Source organism: Pteropus alecto, unplaced genomic scaffold, assembly GCF_000325575.1.
Source record: "Pteropus alecto unplaced genomic scaffold, ASM32557v1 scaffold160, whole genome shotgun sequence".
Taxonomy (NCBI): domain Eukaryota; kingdom Metazoa; phylum Chordata; class Mammalia; order Chiroptera; family Pteropodidae; genus Pteropus; species Pteropus alecto.
Window position 1 is genome coordinate 2,772,409 of NW_006429864.1, and position 8,411 is coordinate 2,780,819.

Genomic DNA, 8,411 nt, shown 5'->3' on the forward strand with positions numbered 1-8,411 from the left:
GGCTGGGTTTCTAGGTTCAAAGACCTAACCAGCAGCCTAGTGAGGGGCATCGCTTCGCCATGTCGGGGTTACAGAGGGGACCCAGAGCCCTGGCATTCCCACTCCCAAGACATTTCAAAGGCAAACTTTTCCCGCTCCCTCCCAGGTATTGAGTTTCGGGGAAAAGCTGGGGCCTGTTTCAAGTTTATAGCTATTAATCTTACCCGGTACCTTTCTTACACTATCATTTACCACACTCACTTTCAACTTCTAGCAATTGAGCTAAGAGGAAAACCAAGCTTACGAGCTTTGGTCAGACAGTTAAATGGGGTGCCAGGTGTTTACATGAGGCTCTTGTTCTGAGGGTGCACTGAGGCTAATCCTCTAAAACTCAGGCATAGCTCTGCCAAGGGAGCATTAACCTCAACCGAAAAAGTGTGTGTGTGTGTGTGTGTGTGTATGTGTGTGTAAGGCCGAGGATGGAGGTGGCTGACCTCTGATTATAAGTAGAATAGAAGATGACAGTGACACCATTTTGTTTCTGCCACCCCTCTGCTCAATATCCTGTAGAGTATCCTCACTACCTTCAGATCTTGGCCCTGATGACTCCAAGTCTCAATTCCAGGCTTCCTGGAAGGCAGCACAGCATGGGAGGTGAGAGTACAGACAGGCTCTGCTACTTGTCATCTGTGTGACCCCTGAACAGTGCCTTAACCTCCTTATATATCAGTTTTTTTTTCATTTATAAAATAGGGGTGATGATTCTTATTCATACCTTCTCTGACCACCCCAGGCGGAATGATGGCTCCATTCTCTAAAGCCCCATGTTTCCCGTGTCCCATCTAGTGACATGGCATATGTATGCTTGCTTGCGAGGTGGCTATGACTGCAAGTCTGTCTCCCTAGAGTGTGAGTGGTCTGGGGTCAGGGACTTGACTCTACATCTATCTCCAGAGATAGATGTGGCGCCTCATAGGTGGGAGTTTCTCAGGAATATTTGCTGAATGGGTTAATATAGATCAAATATTTTAGCTCCTTAAATAAAGGGTAGACTCTTGGTAGGTAGAGTAAGTGATCAGTTGGGCTCCAGGCTTCAGTCAAACTCGTTTTTGCATCTTCAGATGTGAAATTCTGTGGAAGGGGCAAAAGACTCCTGGAGGCCTGCTGCTTCTGCTTCTGGCCCTACCAATGACAATTTAAATGCTCTTGGGCAAGCCACGTCCCTTGGCTAGGCCTCAGTTTCCTCATCTGCAAAGTGAATAGTCTGGATGAGACTCTCCTCCAGCAGCGGCATGCTGTGGTTCTGTCAGAGACATTCTAGGTAGAAGATAGGGCATGACATGCGGCCCTCTTATAATGACTGAGTTAGGCAAAGGGTATGGGCGGCGTGTTGGTGCGTGTGCGAGGGGTGGAATCTGGACCAGTATGGAACACCAGAAACACTCGGTGCAAGGGAGAAGGGGTGTGTGGACAGTGGAAGTAGAAGTAAGGAAGCAGAATGTGGGGAGGAGAGTTGTGATGGTATAGCCTATGGTGCTCTGTGTGTGTGTGTGTGTGTGTGTCTGTGTTCATAAAAGCTTCAGGGATGTGGTCTCCAGAAGTACAAAGGCATAATTAGCAACCTGATTCAGCTGTTGGGTATGGTAATGCAGTGACTGGGTGTGTCTGCCACCAAAACCCCTGGTGAGATTTTCAGTGTGGCTCCTCTTCCTTTGTCTAAAGCAAGAGTGCTGCCCTCCCTGGGCCCGAGTTTCCCATTTGGATCTCTGTGTTACTCAGGCTCTCCCTCGTCTGAGCTGAGTCTAGAAAGCAGGGTCACAAAGCACGTTCTTATAAAAATAAATGTCTTGCCATCCTCATCTACTCATCACCCGAGATTCAAGTAGCTCACTGTCCTGGCTTTTCATTCTCTTCTGCATCTCTAGGACCTAAGATTGGCCATAGAGGCCCAGGCTCATGGACCAGTTAACCCAGCAGCTTGCGTGGATTAGAAACACCTCTACCTTTTACAGTGGACTTTCACTGTCACAATTTAAATAATTGCCTGCCTTCTTTTTTGTCTTCGACTCTTCCAGAAGTTGCTCATTCAAGACCACATCTTTCTTATTCAGCATTGAATCCCCAGCACATAGTTGATATGTGGCAAGCACTCAAAAAATCCTTGAATGAATTCTATGCAGGGGAACAGAATGGTGTTGCAGAGAAAGGAATGGACTCACATATAGAAGATCCACATCTACTCCCACATCTTCAAACATGTGGTCTTGTCACAGCCTTTTTGAGACTCAGTTTGCTCCTTGGTAAAATGGGCCCAATAACATTTGTCCTATCTGTCTTGTGGCAACAATGCAAAGGTGAAAGGAATTAATGGCTTGAAGGTGGTAAGAAAAGTAAAAAATGTCAGATAATTGTTAACTGTTATTTCAAGTCTAAAAATCCAGGGCCTTATGTTGAGAGCTAAGAAAGGCTGACAATATTTAACTGAGGCTGGGTAATCTCCAGAAGTAGATGAGAAAGTATTATAATGCTAGATCATTGAGAAAAACTTCAGGGATCAACAGGCTACTGCCACTCCATCTATCTCTCAACTACCCCAGGAAAGTACAGGAAGGCTGCTTGTCCTGAAGGCCGAACCAATGCCTTGTGACCTTAGAGGATGCCCACCAGCTCTTCCGGAGTTGCCGGGATATGCAGCTCTGATAACCAGAATTTATCTTTCTTACCTGTACGTCCCTGGGCGCCTTGTGCCTCTTGTCTCTGGGCTTCTTCAGTTAACTCTCCTTCCTTGACTCCTCTGAGTATTGAATGAGATGAAAGGCAAGTAGTGTTTCTCCTTTCTGAGAAAGTACTACATGACTTCAAGAAATTGTCATCATTATCCTTTTTATCGTCAGTAGCATGCTTATCTATAACTTAACCTGTATTCAGCTTTAGGCGACCTGAGAAGTTTCAGAGGGAACAAACGCTTAGGTGCGCTGGGGAAACCTTGCTGATCTCAGAGTTCCTGTCCAAGGATGACTCATCCCCAGTAACATGCTGAAGGTGCCTTAGGAAATAAGTCCACCCCACTCTTTCATGGAACGAAACTGAGTCAAAGAGCAAGAGAAGAAATGGGCCTAGTTCACTGGAGCTGGGACCCCAGGTCTCTACGGCATGCATCCTATACCTGCCTCAGAAATTGTAACCGATGCATTGCCTCAGCATGGTTTGGTTTGGGCAGTGTAGATGACAGGCAGGCAGCCTTCTGCTGAGCAGAGAACAGTGAACCAGCCACCTTGGCTAATGCAAAACCAGGGCTCAAGTGGCACTACCCAGCTTCTAGTTCAAATAGACTGCTGGACCACCAGCTAACGAGGCTCATGTGACAATCGTTTAGCAAACCTTTCAATGTAAATACGGGGTTGAACTAAATGACAAAGGAATGAGAAGGAATTATTCTGATTTGTCTCCCTTAACCCCAAGCACCATTTTCAAAAGGATACAATAAGGTATTTGTAATCCAACATCATAACTCTGAAAGGTCCTGACCTGTCACCTGTTTTGGAATCTATCTCTTCTGTGGTTTTGAGGAGTTTGTCTAAAGCTGTGAATCAGAAAGGTGTTTCTCCTTACAATGAACAACAAAGCCTGCATCAAACTGGCTTAAACAATGGAAAAAAAAAATCTCATTCATTAATAAGTTAAGAGATCGGCTCCAAAGTATGAAGTTACTTCATACCTTGGCTTCACCGTGTCATCAGAGATCAGGTATTTCCACCTCTCTCTCCTGATGTCGCCAGAGCACGGGGTCTGCCTTCATGACTGCATGTGGGATCGATTGGCCCAGTTCTCACACCCAGAGCCAGTAATAGGGTGAGGAATAAGCGACCTTTGTTCCTGCATCTCTTTCTTAAGATCAAGATGACATTTCCTGGAAGGCTCCCAGATGACTCTAGACAGGCTTGGCAATGTCGTCTGACATTACTGGCAAACTCAAGGAGCTTACCGTGGTTGGCTTTGACCAGTTGGTTGGGGTGCAATAGATATTAGGACATTCCTGTATATCTCATTTTTGTCTTCATGGAGAAAGGAGAAAACCGTGGAGAAAAATAGTCGTTGTTGCCTATTATACACCACATTTTTGCTGGACATTTTTATCTCTAGTATCTTATTTAATAATCATAGAAAATGTTATTTCTATTTTCCAAATGAAGAAACTGAAGCTCAGAGTATTTAAATAATGTGCCCCAAATTCCACCACTGGAGGAGAAAGGACTGGCGTGCAGGACCCTCCGAAGCCTTTGCTGTCTCTGCTGTTCCAGCTGTCTCTCTAGAGTTGACTCCTCTCAGCTCTCCCCAAGGCTAGAGTCCCCCACAAACTGAACCGGAGCCTGCCAGGACCCCTGTAAGCACGAGACACAGAATAGCTTTCCCTGCATCATCAAGTTTAACTTTCTTTGCTTAGCCCTCAAACGCCTCCATAATGAGCCTCCACCCTTCTCTACTTGTCCCCTTTTCTCCTTCTTCCCCAACATGTCTCCATGTTCCAAGCTGCCTCCCCACTTCCTTCAAGGCCACGTCCTCGTCCATGCCCTTGCCTTCTTTCAAGCCAGAAGGGAAGTGTCTTTGAAGGCCCTTTCCAAGCCCTGACCCAGCCCTCCTGGATCCCCCATCCCCACCCCAACGTCGTCCCATCAGATAGCACATCCTCCATTGTGCACTTTGCAATCTGTGTTTTACCATTTCAGGTAAATGAATCCCATTTTCCTACTAGATTTTTAAGTGCTCAGCTTCATCCTTGGCACGTGATAGACACTCAACAAATATTTAATGACTAGATGAGGGCAGAGGCCCCCTCTTATTTTCCTATATCCCTAGTAATACTTGGCCTGCTGCTGAGTGCATGGTGGTGACTAATGGACTAGTTGACTTTGGGCTAATTTCTCCCCAGGGCTGAGGAACGGCATGCAGACAAAGAAGTTGGCATGACCTTTGTCAGTTCCGAGGGAGGTCTTTGGCAAATGGGCCCTGTCAAGCTCACATTTGCTTGTAGCCTTAAACTCATTTAAGCAAATAGAGCACATGAGACCAGCAAATGAGACCAGGACTCCTGGTAAATCGTTTAGTTCCCCCATGGGGAATGTTGGCGTGCTCATTTCCTCCCCCAAGGGGTGGGGGTGGGGGGACAAATAGCAGAGGATTTTAAGACCCTGTGTGTTAAAATTTAATTTACATGTTGACTCAGTCATTTTTCAGTAAGCCGTGCTAGACTGAACGGCCCATGCTGTCCCCTAAGAGTTGGTGGGATCAGAGACTGGCCATCTGGGACGAGGGACTGCCCTGGACTTGAGCTCTTACTGTCCTGCTTGGCTTTCTAATTGAATCCTCCAGGTCACTGTTCCTCTCAAGTAGCACTGCCATTTTCCCCACATGTCGCCTGGAATTAACCTCACTCCCTTTACTTAGCGCATCGGTCTCGAGGTGTTGACCACATACTCTGCTTTATTTCCGGACTGAGTGTAGTCTTTATGAAAAGGCCCCAATCTCATCATGGGCAAACGTGGAAGAGGAGCAGGGGCACCGATGGTTACACCAGGTAGTCTCTGAGGCCTCTTCCAGCATTTTCTGGCTCTTTTTAGCTGAGACTAAAAGCTCCTGACTCTTTTTTAGCTGGAAGCTCCCTGGGAGCAGCACAGAAGGACTGTTGCAGCAGCTGGGTGAGCATGTCGTCCAGAAGAGGCTTATGGTAAACTTAGAGGAATTTTCCCTTTGGAGTAAAATCGAGGCAAAATGTGAAATGGCATAGTTAGGTCGAGGTTTCCTAGTGCCGGAGCCTACCTCCCTTGTTGCTGTGAGAGTTTGACGAGTTGGTACTTGTGATGTGGGTGGCTCAGGACCCGTCAGATAAAGAACCCCCGAAACTGTTGTTCCTTTGCCATCTCCTCTCCCCCGATCACAGATTTGGAGCCTTTTCTACCCTAAATCTTCCTATTGGAAATGGCCTGGTGATTTGGCCTGAAGATGACTCAGCAAGGAGTCTTGATGAAAAACAAACAAACAAACAAACAAACGAAACAGCAGTTTGAGTCTGTAGATGGGATGCCAGACTTGGGTTTTAAATGTGACTCAGCCCTTAGTAGCTGTGTGACCTTGGCCAAGTCTCTTGCCCACATATGCCCATTTTCTGGCACTTGTGAGTGATGTTAATGATATAATTCCACAGGCAGGGACACAGGAAGACGTATAGAGCAGATTAAATGACATTTACTACAGTTTTTGAGGATACTGCGACTACAATAAAATAGAGCCCTTCACAGTAAGGTATGTATGACAGTGATAGCTTAATATTGCTTCCTTCCCACCTCCACCCCTGACCCCCTTCCCTAAGGTCTTTGAATTTTATCAAATAAATAAGCTAAATGAAAGAGGTAAGAATGAATCTTTTGACACCAGCAGTGGGCAGAGGAGGTACTGAGAGGGCAGTGGAATGTCATCCTGCTTTTGAGATCCCTGGGTTGGGTCCTGAGCAGAGCTGGAATGCTGAGTGCAGAAGAGCTAGCTCGAAGTCAGGGGGAGGCAGCGGGGAACCCATCCAAAATGGCAGCTTGAGAGGAAGTTGCCGGCTGCCTGTTCTGGAACCTCTCAGAGCAGTGTTTAGAATATTCTCTCTCATTAATCCTATTTAAAGCCAGGCTGCTGAGAGGGGAGGCGGGGAGTCCTGTTTCAACTTGCAGTGATGAGGTTCCCTGTGCTGCAGGGCTGAGCCCAGCACTGGAAGGGGGGGAAGGTGGCTTTCTGGGACCACCGTGGCTGCCCCACACGGCCTCTTAGAAGAGCTTCTGAGGCGTCCCCTCCTCTTAAACCTGCATTTTACAGGCCTGCCCCCCGCCGGCACTAACCTGTGTTGAGGGAGAGGCTGCTGGCTCAGAAGGCAAGAGGTGTGGGCGAGCGGACAGGCTGGCTTTGCTGGTAAGGAAGGGGTGCTGGAGAGTGAGGAACTCTTAGCTGAGGTGCAGGTTGGGGAGGGAGGGACATGAAAGAGGGGGCTCTTGTGCAAGAGTATTTCTGGGAAAGTCCCTCTCCCTCTGGGCACGGGGAGGTCTCTAGCTGCTTTAAAAGCGAAGAACACACATCCTCAGCTTCTCTCTTTGGGATTCTCACAGAAGAGCCAGGTCTAGGGCCTTCCGGGCCCTGAAGGGGGAGAGTGGACAGTGTTTATCTATGGCATTGTTTCCGGGAGACCAAAACAAGGCTTCCTAAATCTATCCCTATCAATGGGAGTCGATGCCTGAGATTCATCTAGGGTGAGATAAAATCTTCTAGTGTTGTCCAAAGACCAGAGTTCACGTGTTGCTCTGACATTTACCAGCTTCATGACCACGGATGTCATTTAACCTCAGCTGATTTGCTGTATAGTGGAGAGACATTGCTCCCCCCGCCTCGGTTTGTCATACATGTCTCGCTGGGTTGTCATCCAGATCAAATCAGGTGACAAGGTGAAATTTTTTTTCGATTGCAAGTCACTGTATGCGCATGGCAGGGTCACCCCCCTCATGCAGACATCGACCTCCTAGTTTATACTCACTTTCTAATATTCTGATAAGCTTTAAGAGCCAAACACTGGAATTTCACGACAGAGACAAACTTGCTCTCCTAATTACTTCCTCTTGTTCTAAGGACACTTTCTTTGCCTGGGCTTTTTTTCTTTCTTTTCTTTTTTTCTGGATTGTCTGAGAAGGTGCCATGATAAAGGTCAGAAACTTTCCTAGCAAGACTGGCCAGTGGTCGAAGGCTCTGCATGCCACCACGATCATGAGGGTGGGTTGGAGTAGAATCAACCCAGGGGTCAGGCAGAATAATCCGACAGTGTCTGGAGATTTAGTACCAAGAGTAATGTGTCAAGAGGAAGCCAAATTTGTAAGTTCAGGCCCAGCACTGATGGGGCCAAGAGACCTTTGTAAAGGCACGTAATTGTTTCATATCTTAGTTTCTCCTCTCTGTAAAATGGGGATAATCAAATCCATCTCCTGTTTCCATTTGGCTTGCATGAGGGTGACAGGGAGTTGGGAATGAAAGGCTGCAAATGTAAGGTAATTTGGACCCCGGGGACCATCCCGCTGTCCTTGATAAACGCCCATTTGGCGGTGTTCTCACTGCCTTGAAGCACAGCCAGCCTCACTATGATTTGCATTAAACTCCCACAATGCCAGGCACCATTCTCATTGCCTTGAAAGCAGTAAAGCAGTTGGACAGAATATGCTATTTTAGGACTTAAAACTGAAAAGAAAAAAAAAAAATCAATGTGAGCATAAAAGGATAATTTAACAGGATTGTACTCATGAAAAAAGGGGAGAGACATTTTGTGTTAACTTCCAGTCAGGTGGAACTGGACGTTTATGTACTGAGTGAAATCACCACAACTAAAAAAAATAAGTTAACGGCCCTATTATCAC